The 18,355-nt window shown below is 42.9% G+C and overlaps 1 protein-coding gene across 5 annotated transcripts in view; it reads left to right on the plus strand.

The window, feature by feature from the left end:
* Positions 1-405: 405 nt before the first annotated feature.
* LOC111923362 (fatty acyl-CoA reductase 1-like) overlaps positions 406-18,355 on the plus strand; it is a 121,495-nt gene continuing 103,545 nt past the window's right edge. Inside the window, exon 1 of one of the 5 annotated variants that reach the window (XM_086885124.1) lies at positions 406-521. The gene's annotated coding sequence lies outside the window, so the exon portion shown is untranslated. Of the gene's footprint in view, positions 522-1,220; positions 1,370-1,573; positions 2,011-18,355 lie in introns of those variants that run through there. The other 4 variants (XM_086885121.1, XM_086885126.1, XM_086885122.1 and 1 more) reach the window with 4 other exon arrangements.

An 18,355-nucleotide genomic window follows, 5' to 3' on the forward strand; every position in this document is an offset into this window, starting at 1 on the left:
AGTGAATGAAATCTGAAACTCATTTGCTGGAATCACAGAACCACTGAGGTTGGAAAAGACCCTTAAGATCACAGAGACCAATCGTAAAAGAAGCTGTAGATTGTTTTTCCTTGTAAATGCAAGAATTAAATTGAAACAGGGCTTCCACTCTCCTGTTGAGTGCTCCAAACCAATGTGACAGCACCTGGGTATTGGAGAAGGTAGAAGCTTTTCGTCCATCTGTATGAAGGCAATTTTGATGCTCAACATCCCACCCATTTCTGTGGGACGAATTGCCTGCACACTCTGTATGACCCTACTCCAATCCATAGGTGTAATGTAGAGAGCAAGTGACACAGAGCTTGTGTCCTGGTTGGATTTTTATGGTCCGCCTGGGTCTTAAAAGCCCTATGTCCTGTGTCACGTGAAGGCACATGTGGCACACGTACAGTAAGGACACCTGGCAGAATGAGGTGAAAATGGGAAGGCTCTGGAGACTCCAGCTAGCCTTGGATCGTGCCCACATGTACCAACAGGCACTGGTAGGTCTCATGTGGAAGTGGCAGGCACCCATAGCCTATAAGCTCCCCAAGCAAGGAGCTAGAGGTGGGAGAGCTGCAGCTGTGGGTGCAGTACCTAATTCCTTTGTGTGGGGTGTTCTGCTGACAGCTCTCATATCGATTCAGTCATCAGTGAGCAGCTTACCTAACCTCTCGGGCTGGCTTTTCCCCAGCACTAATAAACTGAAGGAAATAATGGAATTAAACACAACCTTGTAAAATTAATTAATGCTCATACATGCTCTAAGCGTAATAAGAGGTTATAAAAACGTCACATATTGCTGATTCTGATGCTGAGTCGAAAAGATCTGAGGATGTATCTTATATTACCGAAGCGAGAAAATTAATGCTGGTGGCAAAAGCAGGTATTCCGGGCTGAGTAGGTATGCAGCATATCTCAGTTTCTCCCTAGCGCTTGTAAGACAAATTGGGTAATTAACGTAATATGCCTATTTTATAACTCTGTTTCTGTGCGCAACATTCTTCCTAACCATTTTAATCGCAGCCGTAAATTCTGCTGTAAGCTGAAAAGAGTAAGGAGGTGTAATACCCTTGGAGGACACCCAAGGGACCACTCGCCCTGCACCTTCACCATGGATTTAGGAGCTTTCGGGGCTCCCCCGCCCTCCTCTGGATGCCTGCGGGGCTCCAGCGCAGCCTGGCCACGCTTCCCGCATTCCCGGCCGCCGGCTCACGCCGGCGCAGGCGGAGCGGGGGAGGACGAGGGTGGGGAAGGGGCTTGGGGAGGCGCTGAGGAGGAGCCGCCGCCGCCAGTCGCTCTGCCCCAGCCCCAGCGAGCCCGGAGGCGGCAGAGGAGCCCCGGCAGCCCGGTAAGGAGGGGAGTCCTCTGGGAGGGATGAAGGGAAAGGAGAGAGAGAGCCTTTTCTTGCCTGCCTTACTGGTTTCTGCGCGGCTGGCGCGGCGTGCCCGCACCCCTGCGGCACGGCCGCGGCGGGGAGCGGCCGGGCCGCCGAACGCTCCTGTGCCCCACAGCTGAGGGGCGACGCCGGCGGCGGCCGCGGAGGAAGGGGCGGCCTCAGGCGGGGGTTCGCGGGCAGACGCGGGGCCGAGCGCTGCCGGGGGTGGCCCCGCTCTCCCGCCCCGGCGGTGCCCGGCGGCTCCTGCTGCAGGGCCCGCGGCGAGGAGCCCGCTGGCCCAGGTCCGCACCCCGGGCGGGCGCGCATCCTCCCCCGCTCCGCGTTCGGAGCAGCGGGGCAGGCACTGCTGCTCCCCGCTTCCCTCCCCCGGCCGGATACACACTGTCACATCGGGAGCGCCACCGGAGGTTTCTTCATTTTATTTGGGGTGGGTTTTTTTTTTTTGTGCATTTTTTTTGGTTTGTTTGTTTGTTTGCTTTTTGCTTGCTTGCATTTTCTGTTTTCCTCCTCTTCTTTGCCGGGAGTTGCTTGCTGGTGAAGGTGGGGGGCAGCGCTTTGGAAACAGGAATTGGTCGGAAAAGCGGCATTTGAAGGTAACAACCCGCTGGGGCACGGCGGAGGGAGGCAAAGAAAAAAAGCCAAAAGCACCAAGAAGGCGGTGTGGGGGCGAGGGAGAGGAGGAGGCGACGCTGGAGACGGAGGATGCCCGGGAGGCTCCGGCAGGGCCGAGCCGGGCAGGTACCGCGGCCGGGGAGCCGGGAGCGGCTGGGTCGGGCCCTTGGCACCGGGCGGGGCCCCGGGAGCAGCGGCGGCCCCGGCCCCGCCGGCGTTTCGGCTCTTCCTTGGGTGAGCTGAAGCCGGGATGCGACCCTGTGGAAGAGGAGAGATGTGGCGAGTGGCTCCCGCCCTGCCTCGCCTCAGGGTTGTCTCTGGGTGGGGGTAAATTATCAGTGCGATGCTGTTTAAAATAAAGGAAGATCTGATCTGATTTTGGGGGAGGGTTGCTTTTTTATTTTCCTGCTGTTAGGCCCGTACGTTGTTTTTGTTTTTTTCGTAATAGAAGTGTAGTATTAGCCCTAGAGTTTTAATCGTAAGAGGGAAGTGCCTTACTCAGAGCCTTGGTGCTGTTTTCTGTCTCTTGCTTGGGAAATGACTGAATATCCCTGCTTAACCCCCCCCCCCCCCCACCCTCAGGGCACCACAAATGCAAATTTTGGTACAGGAGCCTGTGAGGATATTCTCAGTTCTCTGGAAACTAGAGACATGTGACCTTGTCTTGTCTTATATACAGTTCTGTGCTGTAATGTTGTTACTCAGAGCAATTTGTTTTTATGTGTTTGCCTTGGAACCCTTTGAGGGCATAGGTAGGGAAACAAATAACTAATGACAGACCATTATCTTGTGGGGGGAAGCAGTAAAACTAAATGGGAATTCACACAGCAATACTGAGCTATAAATTCAATCAAAAGACTAGTTTTGCATCTTTATTTAGACTATTTATTTGGAGAGTTTGCTATCTCTGAAGGTCATTATTAGGCTAGAAAAATGTGTTCCAAAATCCATATCAGCTCTAATCCTGGTTCACTTGAATTTGTATTACAAGTGTACAGTAGAATTATTAGATGATCCCAGAAACAGAACAAAATACAAAGGCTTTCAGAAACTTTCAATATCAAAGCTCACATTATTTTAGCTTGTTAGTTTAGGGTGTAATTTACTGTGGGTGCTGGCATTCTGGGAACCTTCATCCCCACTTAAGAAGTTGGTGGCACAGAGATCTGCTACAGGAGTTTGTTTTGATTTGCACTGCTGTATCAAAAGCATCATCACTTCCTGCTTACCTATAATGTTTTTGACCAGAAACGTGCAAGTTCTGTTCATTACTGAGTTAGGTACTCATCTTCTGTTTGAAGGAGCTACATAGTTTAAAAATCACACCGATAGTTGCTTTAGTGAAGTTGTAGAATCCCTGCTGCAATGTAGTGCTTTAACCTCTAGATCTTTTATGTTGTTCTGACAACTTGTTTCTGCATAACTATAGTGTTTTAAAGCATTTCCTCTGTGATTTGGGGTTTTTGTCTAAGTTAAATTCACCATAAATTTCAGTACATAGGTGATGAGAATTGGGGATGAGAAAATTGAGGGGATGGGGATGCTATCACTCAAAGGTGTCTGAATTAAACATGAATCAATAGCAGATTTAGGCCAGCCTTCTGCTATATTTAGAGTATGTTTGAGGATGCATCTGATATTGTAATAATGCTGCAAATTCTTCAGTTCTTCCAATTCAGGATTCAAGTCTAATCCCCATCAAGGCTTGTTTAAATTAGTGTTGAGGAAATGTAGTTTTAAAGCCTCTCGAAGATCATGTGAGAAAAGGCTGAGTAAATAGAACCCATAGCATGTCAGCTGGGAAAAAAATATCTAGAGATCAACTGCTAGAAAAGTAATAGGAGATGGCCTGTTAACAAAGGCATAAAGTTTGTGGCTGTTACTTTAGGCAACTTTTACTGATAAGCTTTTTGTACCTTCCCCAAAGTCAGTTCAGATCTGATAAACCTGAATCTTGGGGAGGTGGGCGAGTTGGGAATGTGTGGGAGTCTGGCAGGGAGAACATGGATGGTGGCGGGGCAGAAGGATTGTGACAGGGACTGTTGGCAATAGGACCAAAGGCACAGAAACTGCATTTGTCTGCATGGTGCAAGTAGAGAATACAAACAAGTGGTCATTGACTTTGGAAATCTTCTGGATACTGATGATTTCCAAAGTCCTGTGGCATGGCGTAGATCTTTGTTCCAGAGGAGCAGCATGCAGAATTAGACTGTCATTGGAAAAAAAACTTCGGTTCTTTTTCTATACATTTCACATAGAAAGCTTGTAGTTCAAGAGTTTGCCAGGTTTTTCCCCAATAGCAAGTTATTTTGACCTGTGCAAGGGACAGATCATGTGAACAACTCACTAGGGTGGATAAAAATGTACTGATGAGTACCTGACTCATCTGGGGACTGTTGCTTATCTTACTATGTTTTTTGGTGTTGCTGTGTTTGGAAGAAAATGTTGGGAATAACAGCTGCAGGGGGATAATGTTAGCTTTCTCCTATAGTTGCATTATTTTGCATTATCACTGTGAAAAATTATAGCATTCTGTTTCCCTAAGGGTCCTGAGTCCACAAAAGAGGCTTAAGAAATGGAAGTTTGAATATTGTCCAGCAAGATTAAAATTATCTAAATTAGTAGAAGTGGGTTGTGGAAAGAGTCAGTCATCAAGTTGTGTCTGTAAATAAGGATAATCTGAAGGATGTTCACTTCTCTGGCTCAGGCAGCTATTTCACAAAGGCACTCCTTGTTGGGGAGCTCTTCACCTATGCCCACGTGGAGCTGTGCTGGTACTCCCCAAACCTTGCTCCCTAAATGTGGGCTCCTGCCTGACCAGGGGGTCAACCTACCTGCCTGCCTTACCTCTGGCTACGCATTCCCGACCTCCTGCTTGGGATGGGACTATCACTCCTGGCCAAACGCAAATCTGCTCTTGTTGCTCTTGGCCTGGTTTTCAGTTGGATGAATTCCTGGGTGTGACTCAACGCCTGACTAAAACACTGAAGAATCAGCCGAGATCGTGTGCTTGGGGGAAGAGTGGGCTGCTCCCCCTTGCAGCAGGGGACCTTCAATCTCATGAGCTTGCTTGGTGCAGCGCTGATGCTTCTGCATGGCCTCCAGATTTAATTTGGCTCCTGTCTGGCCAGTTTGGAGAGGGAGGAGAGGTGCCTGCCTGTCTCCAGTTACCTGTGAGACATACCCTTCAAGGGTCTGATGAACTGAGTCCAAAAGGAAACTTTCTGTCCTTCAAGGTAAAACTACAGCAGATGCTTTTTCTTTTATTACTGTTCTTTTCCATTCAGTTTTTGAACGGTAAGCCTATATTTCCCATTTCTTAATGCCATCTGAGGCAGACATTTTGTCTGTGGTGTTTTTTTGTATTTCTTTTTTTTATTCTTATTCTTACTTTTATAGTGCTTTAAGGCTTTCTTTAGAAAATGGAGCTGTCTTTGAGTGACATAAAGCATTAAAATTACAGCCAACTAAGTCTTTAATGATGTGAAATGATAATAGTAGACATGTAATTAATGTTCTGTTGAAAACTGGAAACCCTTTCTCCCTCGAATCTGTAGCTACATTTGTTGTTAAAGCATGAGGCATATTGAAGGTTTGGCAAAAATACCTGTAATTTAGTTATGATCATGTTATGTTCTAAGCTTGTATTATCAGTGTTTTGCAAGAGTTGCTTGAATGTGTTTCTCTTTGTATGTACCTCTGTATAGGCAGTTTCAAGTATGTGAAAATTGCATGGGGCTCTGTTCTTCCACCCATGCTCACAGAAAAAGATCTCTTGTGCCTGAAAAATACATTGTTGTGTTTGACTCTGAAGTTTTCTCCTTCCCAATTATTTTTTCTCCTTCCACAATGTAATTGTGGTGCAGCTGTGCCCATAAAATATAGTTATAATAGATTTTCCTCATAATTACTCTCTATACTGGTATCAGTCTTCCATATATGCTTTGAGTAGCAGGTGATTATCTTGTGAGGTTAACAGAAAAAATACAAAACTTGATGACTGATTAATGCATTCAGGAATGGCGGGACTGGTCACAAACCAGGGTGCTTACAATGTATTTTCTAAAGACATCTTTAAACCTTGCCTTTGTCCAAGCCCAGGTCCATGTTTTATTCTGTCCAAAGGTAAGAGGTAATTTTACCATGGGGTGTTCTCTGGAAACAAATACAAGGTTTTGATACCAGTTTTGAATGGCTTATGTTTACCTTTGTAGCAGACTCAGTTTTCAGTACTGTTCCAGCAGTGCTGTATAAAATTTGGACTGGCTGGACTGACAGCTCCTGTTTTTGGTTTGTTTGTTTGTTTTCTGTTTTATCTTTCTGAAAGAAGCCATAAACCTAATTGTTTGAAGGAAAGAAATGTTCCCTGATTTAATGTAAAGAAGGGTGATTTATTTTGCTGTAGGTCGTTCAAAAAGGCCTTTTCTTATTTGGAGGCTGCTGAATACAATTACACTGTGGTGTTGCAACCCTTTCTAGAATATTCCTTCAGAAAGTACCTTGATACTGTGGGTAAAATTATGAAAATGTTAATTGACTGCAATTTTGTGAACAGTGCAATAGATGAACAAGAAAAAGGTTCTTACATAGCTGTGCAGTTCTATTGTTTAAAGAAATGTAAAGCAAGAATAAGTGTTACGTTGATATTAAGCAAATCACTCCGGTTTCTGAGGAAGCCTGAAAAACGGAAATGCTGTGTAAGAAAAGTACCAGGCCTTTTCAGGAGTGTAGTTCCTGCCCTACACTTTCATTAATATTGAAAGAGAGATTCTTAATTTACTCACAAAATGTATGGGTATTAGCGGAGCAGTGTTCTAAAAGGTTCTTTGGAGTAGGTTGTACTGTGGAGTTAATGGCTGAGATGGTTACAGGTGGTTTTGATAGTAGACAGAGGTGGCACTATGTAATGATTCATTGACAGAATGAGAAATTGTCTGAGTCATCTTTTTAGGTGTGCAGTAATAGCTCAGAGGAGAGTTACAGCTGACTTGAGCTGGTGCTGTGCTCCAGCTAAGGCAGTGTGCCCAAAACAACAGTGTGACGCTCATGCTGTCTCTTTGTCATTAGTGGGTCCTTGTTCCCTGAGCATAAACAACGGCAACTTGGAGAAGGCTGCATCTGTAGCAATCAACATGGCTTTGGCCAAGCACACAACACTCATTGGAAATACATTTTTCTGTCACTACTGTAGTTTACACATGAAATAATGTTTTTTTGCCTGCTTTCTCTGTTTTGGGATGTAACGTGAATAGCTGTGCTTTAGTGAGCTTTGCTCCCGTTGCAGTATTGCTCTAGGATTAATTGACATGAAGTTATTCACCATTTGTCAGAGTTTGGCTGTGCAGGGTTGCAGCATCTGAGATGCCTCCTTCATTACTAGGGCCTTCAGAAGGAAGTGCTGGTGCTTTGAGCAGAGCTCAGGCCTGCGGGCAGGTGTGTGTGCCAGGGCTCAGTGCTGGAGCGTGCCGCGATGCTCTCTCTTGGGCACCATCCCACCGTGTGGTTAGAAGCAAAGTGGTCGTGGTCTGTGATGAATTGTTGCCAAACCCAGGAGCTCTGCCCACTCTGGTCCTGGCTGGGACCAGCAAACACGGGGGGTGGGTTTGTGTCATGTGTCAGGTGGCCTCCCGGCTGCTCAGCCTAGAGCGATGGCCTGCGTTCAGCTGGGCTTCTGCAGAGAGGAAAAAGCAGTTTGAAGGTGGGATGAAGAACATGAGTGAGTTTTGCCTGTCCTTTCCCGCCTTTGTGGCAACCAGTGTGATCAGCTGCTGGTTTTCCAGAGTAAGGAAAGGAAAGAAAACGAACCACTTCTTCTGCCAGTACCCTGTGGAGCTTCTAGGATGGTGGAGCCAGGGACTGCCACAAATCTTTTCAAAACCATCTGCTTTTACCACCTGTCACTGCTTATTCACTAACATGGGGGCTTGTTGGGCATTAATTTTAAAAAATGTTTCTCTGTAAGTACAGAAATGAATAGGTTTCTTCTATAGTCCCATGCTTGAGCTGTGGATATATAATGGAGGAGTTTCAGAAATGCTCTGTTTCGAGGGAGAGTTGGGGGGCGGAGGTGGAGAGAGAGATAAAAGGACTTGCCTCCCTGACATAAAGCACTTTCTGATGTAGTACATGCTCATAGAGCTCTTTTATTTTTGTTATCTGTTGGTCTGAAATGCATGGCATGATTCTGTTTAAACCTAATTTTAAGAGGCTGAAATTTTGTTACAGAAGGAGCCCTTAGCAAAACTATTGCATATACTGACATCAGCTTATTCATTGCTTCTAGCTTTAAGTCAAGGGAAACATCACAGTCCAGGACTGCTTCGAGATTTCCTCTGGCTATTGAATTAAATGTCATTGCTGTAAAGGACCTAACTCCTTTGTTGGACAAAAAATTTTTGAAAAGGTTGAGGCTATTGGTCCCCAGGCCATTAATGCGACACCCAAACTCATGTGAAATGTATTCACATTCCTAAATTGAATGTGACAGACAGAATTACACCCTTAGTTTACCCTCAGCTCATATAACTGCATCCTTGCTGCTCTACTTACGACCCTGCAGACTTCAAAGAAACAACCTGCTTGCTTTTGAGATAAAAGATCTGTTTATGCAGCCTTGGAGCTCTGAGAGCCATGCAGTGTGTGCAGTACATTCTTCTTTATTCCTGTGACTGCAGCTGGATCTTCTCAGCCTAGGTCTTTACATGCCCTGTGATCCTTTCTCCAGTAATGTACATTACTGCTCTGATGTGTTTCGGTTTCTACTTCCCTGTGCAGCCCTGCTGCAGGAAGAACTGAAATCCCAGGTCAAGATGTTAGAGACATTGAATGACAGTGATTCCCACCAGTGACCTCCTTTAGTCCTCATTGCATCTATCTTCGTTAGGTACTCCTAACAGCAATACATTCCTAGTATGGAACAAAATTTCAGTGATCCCCTCAACACTTCTTCCTGCCTTTCTTTGCATCTGAAGTAAAGTTGATGACACTTGTAGAAAGGAGAGGGTGAGGAGCCCACAGGGTACCAGGGTGTTTATGCCATGATGTGTTTTGTGTGTAGCAAAGTAACTATCAAGTCTTCCACCTAAATGCAGTGCTCAAACCTGCCATCTCAGTGGAAAACCTTTGTAGTTTTGCAGATAACCAGTAACATTTGTCATACTACTGTCTAGCTATGGTTTTCGTTTTTCTTTATTCTTGCATTTATGTCAGTGGCTACTGCCTTGTCCTGTGCATTCTCAAAGCAGCCAGTGGGTTTCTGTTATACTTGAATTTAAGGTTTCAGGGTACCCTAAACAACATAGTGATAAGAAATGCTGGATCCTTGATTAATTTTTCAGTTAATATTTTTTCCATTTCCCCTGTTTCCTAATATCTGTGTCCTTTCCCAGGCATTTTGGTTTGTTCCTTTGCCTAGTTCTGCTGTCACTTTGCTAAGCTGAGAGAGCTCAGGCTGTGTCCACAGACACAGACTCATTTCCCGCTGGAAGTTCACCTTTGTTTTGGCCTATTCCCGACCCCTCATTCCTCTGTAGTGTCAGGCAGACTCCTAGCTGTGTATTTATCTCTTTGTCTCAGAGCAGAACTGAACCCATCTCCACCATGTTCTAAAGCTGTCTGTATTCACACTAAAATCAGTGCTTTACAGGCACCTGCCTCAAATCTGGCAATCTGCTACAAGATCCAAATCTGCTGATCTGTGGAGAAGTATCAGTTCCTGGTGCTGGAATGCTCTGTACATGGGGCCTCAGGTGTTTTGGCCCAGCATTTTCTTCTGCTGGATGTTTCTGTTGGCCCATATAAAGCTGAGATTGTTTTCCTGCCATTGGGAACGCTGAATTTTCCTCTGAGGGGAAAGGCTATTGCTTTGGCTGGCTCATAGTTTTTCAAGAACTGCTAAGACATAGCTTACAGCTGGTAAACTTGTCCACAAAGAGTTCCCAGCAAGCAGATCGAGAAGAAGGTGGACCTGTATACTTCCAAGATGATGTGATGACAACCCACCAATATTTTAAACACTAGATGTCTGTACTCAACTCTGCCAACACAGTAATACTGTTGAAACAACCGCATATACAAAACTAAATTCTGATCTGACAGCAAGTCAGTCACAGCCTACAGATGCATCAGCTGCTCATGCTATTCCACTTGGTCAGGGGGTGTGTGTATTAATTTTCAGGTTCTTGGAAACTTTTGCCTGTCAATGCTACATTTACTGCAGCATTGGATTTCAAATAATGAATATTTGTGTTTCAGTAGCCAGCCCTCTGCTGGTGAATCATCAATAGGCTGAAGTTGCATTAATAGTGAACACATTTGTCACCTTTTCTGGAAGGCCAGAATTCCCCCAGCCCAGGATGCTGGTATACATAGGAGGACAGGTTGTTTTGCTCTTGACATTCAGTATGATTTTAAACTTCCAGTCTTAAGGGTTGGCACATCTAGCTGTTGGTATGTAACCTTAAAAATTAGATAAGTGTGTTGAAAAAAAGAAAAAAATAATACACAGTGCCAGAGATTCCATTGCTCACCATAGATTCCTTGCATCCTTGAAGATGGGGAAGCTCTTGCCTTTCTGAAGTGCCATAATCTGCATTAATCAAAACCCAACTCCTCTGCTTGGCACTAACATTTAATTTCCCTGGCAGCGTAGATAAGCCTTGTTCTGGGAGATGAAGTAAGGTGATCTGGAGCCCTTTGTAGGAGCTTGTTTCTGATCTGAGGTTCATGTGTTCAAAATGTTAAAACAGTCACACTTCTGTAAGTCTTTCATTAAATGGCAGGGTGCCTTCAAAGAGAGTAGTTCTCTTAGTTTCTACATACACCTACACTGAGTGTGACTAACGTGATTGTGACTGTGAGCCCTTAAATAAAAAGTGGAATTCTAGAAGTAGGTCTCATAGCATTCCTAGATACAGAGCAGGAAACTTGTACCTTGTCACCTGGGTAAGGAGAATAAGTTGAATTTATTACATCTGATTGTTGGAATTAATTAAGACAGTAGGATTTAATTTTGTTAAAAGCATGCAAATCCTCATATGGATTTTTACTCTAAACATACAGTTTTCAGTGTGTTGTCTGTATTATCACTCTAGAGTAGCATTGGCAGCATTTGATGCTTTGCTCCATGCAGCTTTGTAAAAATATCACCCAGTACTGCTAACTCATTTATAAAATAAAATGGGCACATCCTTGCACTTATTTTTCCTTTTTTTCCTCTCTTTCAGACTTCAAAAATCCTACCTGCTATGTGCAACCTTATGTCCTTTCCATGCAAAGTATAGTGCCCAAAATATCCTGTGTGAGATGCTTTTTATCTAAAGTGCTTATAGTTGCTAATAGCAGTTTCCTTTAAATCATTTACAGGCTTTTCACTGGCATTTCTCATAGGTAGATGGGTTTTTATTCTCTACAGTGCTGTGCAAAAGTCTCAGCGAACAAGAAAGTTCCACTTGCACTAATAGAGGTATTGCTTCTATTTGATAATTGTTTTGAAAGTTCAGGAAGATTAAGGCCAGAAAAATACAGTAAGGATAACTAATTCTGTGATGAAAAGGTCATATTTCATTGCCTTAGCTTTTTAAAATGCCACGTTTTTTCATACTTTATGGAAATTTACATTCATTCCTTTAAAAAGCAAATTCTGATCTGAGTGCACTGTTTGGTAAAATACATAAATTTTCTGCTGTAAGCCTACAACTGTAGAACTATTTTGTTTTATTTTGTTTTGTGTGTTTCTTCCTTGATTAAATAATTTCTTTTATATATTGCAAATAAGTATCTGGTATAACATTAGCGGGGGAACATATGTTCTGATGTTTTAGCATAAACAAGGAAATTCTACTAGTATTTCCCCACCAAGACTGCATGCTACAAGAAAAAGATATTCTGGGCCACAGGTAGTGTGGTCTCTATCCTTTAGAGAATGTTTTCTGCCAGAAAATGTTGATTTTAGTGGTCCTCTTAAGTCTGCACTTCGTGTTTACTTGCACACTCATTGGAGATGTGCATTTTCTTTGTTAGAATGTGGTGTTAGTACTGAAAGCAAAGGGAATACAGCAAAGCATGAGTGATAACAAGTGGTACAAATTATATGAAAATTAGGTGAACATGGTAGATTTGAAATCAAATACAGAGGTCTGCCAGAGGGACACAGGCTGAATGAAGATGAGCAAGGCAGTGCTTTGCACTTGTGTTTTCCACTTCACTGTTAACAAAGAACATGAGATTAACTCTGCCCAGCCCTGCCAGGCACATCTGGAGAGCTGTGTCCAGCCCTGGGCTCCTCAGCACAGGAGGGACAGGGAGCTCCTGGAGCAGGGCCAGCAGAGGCTGCAGAGATGATTTAGGGCCTGGAGCATCTCTGACAGGGAAAGGCTGAGGGAGCTGGGGCTGGTCCCCTGGAGCAGCCACATCCTAAGAGAATCCATGTGGAGTCTAGTAATTTTAGTCCTGTTAAGTAAGTTTAAGGTCATCTATCAGAAAGGTGAATTATTATTTTTCTTCATTCCTTCAGTTACTTTGGAGATACTATTAAGGGAAGGGTTGGAAGTTTTCTTTGTGCTGTGGTTATTTCCTGACTCTCTGTTCTTCTCCCTTAATCAGTATTTTGAGGCTAGTGCTCTGGATATTTGAGATCTCTTATTTTTAATATCACTGGCTAGTTGTGAGGAGCACTTTTTGGTAGATAGCTGGTCATTAAGCTTGAGAGTAGCCCAAGTGTGGGATTGAGTGCACAGGCAAGAGGTGGCCTCTCTTGCAATTTGTCCCACCAAGCAAGAGGCATGATACATTCTTGTTCCAGATACAGTTTTGTACAAAAGCAAAAAAAGATTGCCTAGCAGAACTTAAATAAGCAGTGCAGCACAGGAAACGGAGTATTTTACTACTGAGAACTATTTTTAAAAGCTGGCTATGTTCAAATCCATCTGGCTGGATGGGATTGATGCTAGGATGATGAAAGACATAGGTGATGCAATTGTAATTCTGCAGTTGCAATTCTCTATGAAAATACAACAGAGAGGTTCCTGAAAACTAGGGAAAGGCTTTATTTATTACACCCATCTTTTTAAGAGAAAGAAGGGTAATTCAGGGCTAGTTAGCCTTCTGCAATCCCGAGAAATATTATGTATCATATCTCCAGGGAATTTGTTTCCAAAGTTGAGAAGAATGAGAAGATAATCAAGAATAGTTGACCCAAATGTACCAGGGGCAAGAAGTATTTGATGAACCTGAATGTCTTTTGTAATTAAATGACCAAATATGTAGATGTGGGCGTATTTGTGGATAAATTCTTTGCTGTGGGGATTGTGAGGCACTGGCACAGGTTGTCCAGAGTTATGGATGTCCCATCCCAGGGATGGAACTTTTAGCAACCTGGTCTAGTAGAAAGCGTCCCTGGAGATTGGAACTGGATGATGTTTAAGTACTTGCCACCCCAAGCCATCCTGTGACTCTCTGACTCCAGTTTTTGTTATCATCTCTCACTGAGGAAGTATATGGATTGTTAGATGAATTGAAAATTGATTGGGTATTGGAGTTCAAAGTGTAGTCTTCCATGGCTCAGTGTCTCACGGGACACAAATAACAAGTGGCCTGTGAGGGATTGGGCCAATGATGTCACCTCTCTGTTAATTACTTAGATGGTGAGATGGAATGCGCCCAGGGAAAAGTTATAGATCACATTAAATTGGCATGAGAAAGAGTTCAGTGCATCAAGTGGTAGAAATTCAATTCAGCTGGATCTTAGGAAGGCTGAGATTTGTCTAACAGAAAGCTCTTGAAGTTCATTGAGAACAAACATGAAGTTCTGTGCCCATGCAGATCAACTTCATGCAGCAACGTAGTCTGGGAAGCAGCTGGCTGAACAGAACATTTGTGCGAAATCTATGGGATACGATGATTGCTGCCAAGTTGGAAATGAGTTAGTGATGCATTTTCATTGCAAATAAGGCAAACAGCATAGTGGTCTCCATGGCCAACAGATCAGGGGAAGTAATTGTCCTTCTCAGCATTGCTGCGTACTCTGTTTCTTCAGTCAGTCCTGAGGTTCCTCAAATGAAAAGCACAATCTTTAGAAAATGGAGAGTGGACTACCAAGGTGATTCTTAGCCATGGGAACCATAAGTAATGAGGAGAGATTAGAGTCCTTGGGCTGTTTAGTCTGGCAAAAAAAAAGAGGCAAAGGGGGCCATCCTGTAGAAGAAGCCAGTAGCTTCTTGAAGACAAGCTGATGACTGTGGAGATGAACTCTTGTTTATGGCAGATTGTGAGAACAAGGAACAACTATCACAAATTGCAGCTCAGGCTGGCCATTAGGAGAAATTCATACTGGTCATTAGGAGAATGTTTTTCACTACTAGAGTAGCACAAGAGTTTTAACATGCCAACCAGAGAGGTGGTGGAATCTTTCCTTGGGCGTTTTCGAGACTCAGCTGTACCAAGCTGTGGCAGACCTCATCTGGCACTGATGAGTCCTCTTCTCCAAGGGGAGAATTGAACTGCTAATCTCCAAAGAACCACAACCGCGATTTTTGTGTTTTTCTGTGATTCTGCCCAGGACATCAGGGCTGAGCAATGTAGAGGAAGAATTTTGTACAGCTGTGACATTACTGTGTCCACAAGGGTGAATGTGAAATGGTGGACAATGGAAATCACACTATAAAGATTTCCTCCTTACTGTCAGCTTGAAATATATCCATGTACTAAGAGTCCTTACCTCAGTTATGAGATGTGGGTTTATATTGCCTAGCCATTTTTAAATTTTCTGTTCTTTTGACATGCCTTGGGAATAAACACCACAATGTTCACATGACCATAGGAAGCCAGGTAATTTGTATTTAATCAGAATTATTTAATTTTAATTATTTATTGAGCATTACATCTACTGTAGTCATTGTTTCTCTCTTTGTATATGTTCTAGGAACTATAGAAATGTATAGAAATCTGTTTTTGAAACTTAATTTGTCAAAAGTAAGAGAGAAAGAGACGTGAGAAAATCTGCTGTCAGAATCATAATAGATCTGTTTTCACAGATCGGTGTTGATGATTGTTTTCAATTGAGTTGATCATTGTTTTAAATCTGATTGTGGTTGATTGCGAGTGCTGCAAGATTTAATTGAAGAGGCCAACTCATGGAAAGGTGAAAAAGTAGTCAGCTAAAAGCCAGGATAATTGGGAGCATGGTTTTATCAGTTATCTAGAGTAGGAGCGAAGACAGACAGAATGGGGTCAACCTTTGACAAGCTAGAAAGAAACACCCAAACTCCTGGTTCCCCAAACCCACAGCCCAAGTCCCGTTGCCAGAAACCTGTGGGTGGGAATTCCCTCCTTGAGGCAGGACAGAAAAAGGTGTTGCAATGATATGTTGGTCATCATTTTTGTTTTATCTGACTCTCAGATAAACACTGATGCCAGCTGCATCCCGGGTAGGAACATGGAGATGTGCCTGTATTCACTTCAGAGCTGATTCCAATTCCAAATCAGTTTTATTTCTTTCACTTACTGCCTGAGCCAAGAAACCCTGCAGACCTAAGTCATACCAGTTGAAGGAGGATCAGTTCTCATTTAGGTTGCTTGGGATTATGTAGAGAACAAGGGGAAAACACCCAGCCAACCCCTAAATATTTTGTCTTCTGAATCCAGGAGGAGTTGGCTTAGGAAAGCCTGGATTTAAACTCTTGGCTTTAATTGACATAAACTGAAGGAAAGTACTAAACCGAACAAAACCTTACTTGATGTGTGGTCATCATTTCCTCTTTCAGGATATTTCTGTGAAATACTTTTCCAATTTATGTCTATGTGATTAAAATTTACTTTAAAGTTTATTTTTAGGAATTTAGTTTTTCAGCAAGTTGTTCTTAGATGTGAACACTGTTTTTCAGTCTCTGGATTTAATGTTTAGTGTAGCTTAATTCACTGGAAAGGTTCTTGTTAGGAATGTCTCTGCCTCTGCTGGATGTATTGGGGGGTCAATTATGACCTTGTATAGATCTCAGAGGAGGCATACAAGAAAAGGAAATTATTTACATACGGAACATCTTGAAAATATATTTCAAAGAGAAAATGTTCCTGGTAAACATTTCTTCTGTAAATCACATTATTCATGTAACAGGAATATGTCTGTGTTCATATTTCTGTGTTCAGTCTAGAATTAGGAGCAGCAATCAGAAATAAGGTATGCACAAGGGGTATCTAAGAAGATGCATGGGAAGGTCAGTACATGTCTTCTTGGGTGTGCTGCCTTAAAGTGCACTGTGTGACTGCAGCCAGCAAATCTCCTTGTTAGACTACATGCACATAGGAATTAGAATGTTCAAACGTGATTCTGGTTCAACCCTGTACATTATGCAAGAGCATTTATGAAATTAACTTAAAAACTACAGAGTGACAGCAGCTAAGGAGAGAGTGCAATCAATCATGTGTAATCACATTTTGCTCATGAGGCTGAGGGGTCAGTGTCATGAAAACAAAAGCATTAATCAGTTTTAATTTCTTGGATATGATCTGCTCTTCTCTGAGCAGCCAGCTGGGAATTCTTAGCTGAGTTTGCAGTCATATAGCTTTGAAATGAATTTTAGCTTTACCTGGATTTCTTGGCTCTGTTTGTCTTGTAAAGTGGCTTAGTCATTTTAAATTCTACTTTGTGCTTAGACTTTAGGCTGGATTTTATTTGAGAGATTCAAGGCTCTTGAGGTGTGATATAAATAGAGTTTGCTGAAAGGCATTTGTCTCCATAGAATAGGTGAAAAGTTATTTTGGGCTCCTTGTACCAAAGTCATGGTGTTAATATGATCCCACCCCTTTATTTTTCAGTGAGTTCTGAGAACAGACTCATCTCTACCTCAGGCTATAACATAGTTGCCCCTCTCCTGAAACTGCCCCTGCAGAAGAGCCCTGCTAATACCTCTCTCGGGGTGCTTGGTGCCCTAAACTGAAAGGAATGACGAGATTATTGTTTTGCCATAAAAAACATGTAGGGTAGAGGTAAAATCACACATATTGCTGGAGAGTAGGAGAGGGAGTGAAGCATATGGCTGAAGCTTTATCATCAGGGAGCATCCCATTGCACAGATGATTTTTTTGAGCCCAAACATGTGTAAAACAACACTGGTTGATGTGCAACTAGTGTCATCACTGTGTGGCCATCTGAGAGTTACTGGAAACACACCAGTGCCTCTAAATCTTGTAGTTCTGGTTACAAGTCACTTAACCCAGGAGTCAGCATGAACTTTATACACATGACGAGCATATAGTCTGTTTTGATTTTGGAATGCTGTTCCTAATGGAAATTTTATATGAACACCAGCATGAGGTTACCAAGTATAAGACAACATTTGTAGGCAAAACTTTTTATATGCGAATGTGGGTCCCAAAGGCTGTGAGCCACTTCCGACACAAGCCTGTTGAGTCCCATGCTTCACATGTAAGACTCAGTTCATTTGCCTTGCTTCTCTAAAATTCTGTCTCTAAATTTCTGTCTTCTTTCTAGCTCCAGGCTACTCCTGGTGGTGAATTGGTAGAGTTGGAGAGGCAGTGTTATATGGGACTGTGCTGTAAGCCAGTTTTTGCCTCCCAGCCAAGCCCACCTGTGAGATGTTGGGCATGGAATGTTCACTTTCTTAATGACCTGAAAGCCTAACATGTGCCCTCAGGATCCTGATCTGTTACTTCTTTCCACTATGCTAGTGTGGAGTCTGTCTTTCCCACTGGTGCTGGAATAACCTGGATGGTGTAATTTAATGTTTTGCTGTTATTTTCAGATTATTATTATTATTATTATTATTACTGTTATTACTATATTATTACAGATTTTACCTGCGATGGAATTCCAGCAGAATGACTAATGTGCATTGGTTTATGGTCACTGAAGCTTTTTGGTTTACTTTTTTCATAGTTAAAAAAGCTGTTTAAGTAAACTAGGGTTGGAGAGAACTTGGTTACCAGCAGAAATCTTTTTTTGTGCGGGATAACTTAGGGGAACAAAAAAGTGTGAAGGTTTCTTCTGATTTCTGACTAGACAATGCATTATTGGTAACCTTAATATCATGACTACAGCAACTTTCTTTTTAAGGTCTTAGCTGGTACTTGAAGCGATAGGGCTCTATATATAAAGTTTTACTCTGCTTGCCACACTTCCTGGTCATGAATTCTGACCTTGTCAAGTGGATTGTTTTCGTAAGTGCTAAACAACAGCAGAAGCCCAAACCACAAGGCATTACCAGAGCAGCAGTCTGCATTTCTGTGGCCTCCTGCCATGGGATGGAGTCAGTCTGCATGCTCCAAGTGCTACAGATTGCAGAAATGCAGTTTGGCCAAGTTTGAAGGCAA

The sequence above is a fragment of the Cyanistes caeruleus genome, chromosome 4 (genome assembly GCF_971803275.1).
Source record: "Cyanistes caeruleus chromosome 4, bCyaCae1.hap1.1, whole genome shotgun sequence".
Taxonomy (NCBI): domain Eukaryota; kingdom Metazoa; phylum Chordata; class Aves; order Passeriformes; family Paridae; genus Cyanistes; species Cyanistes caeruleus.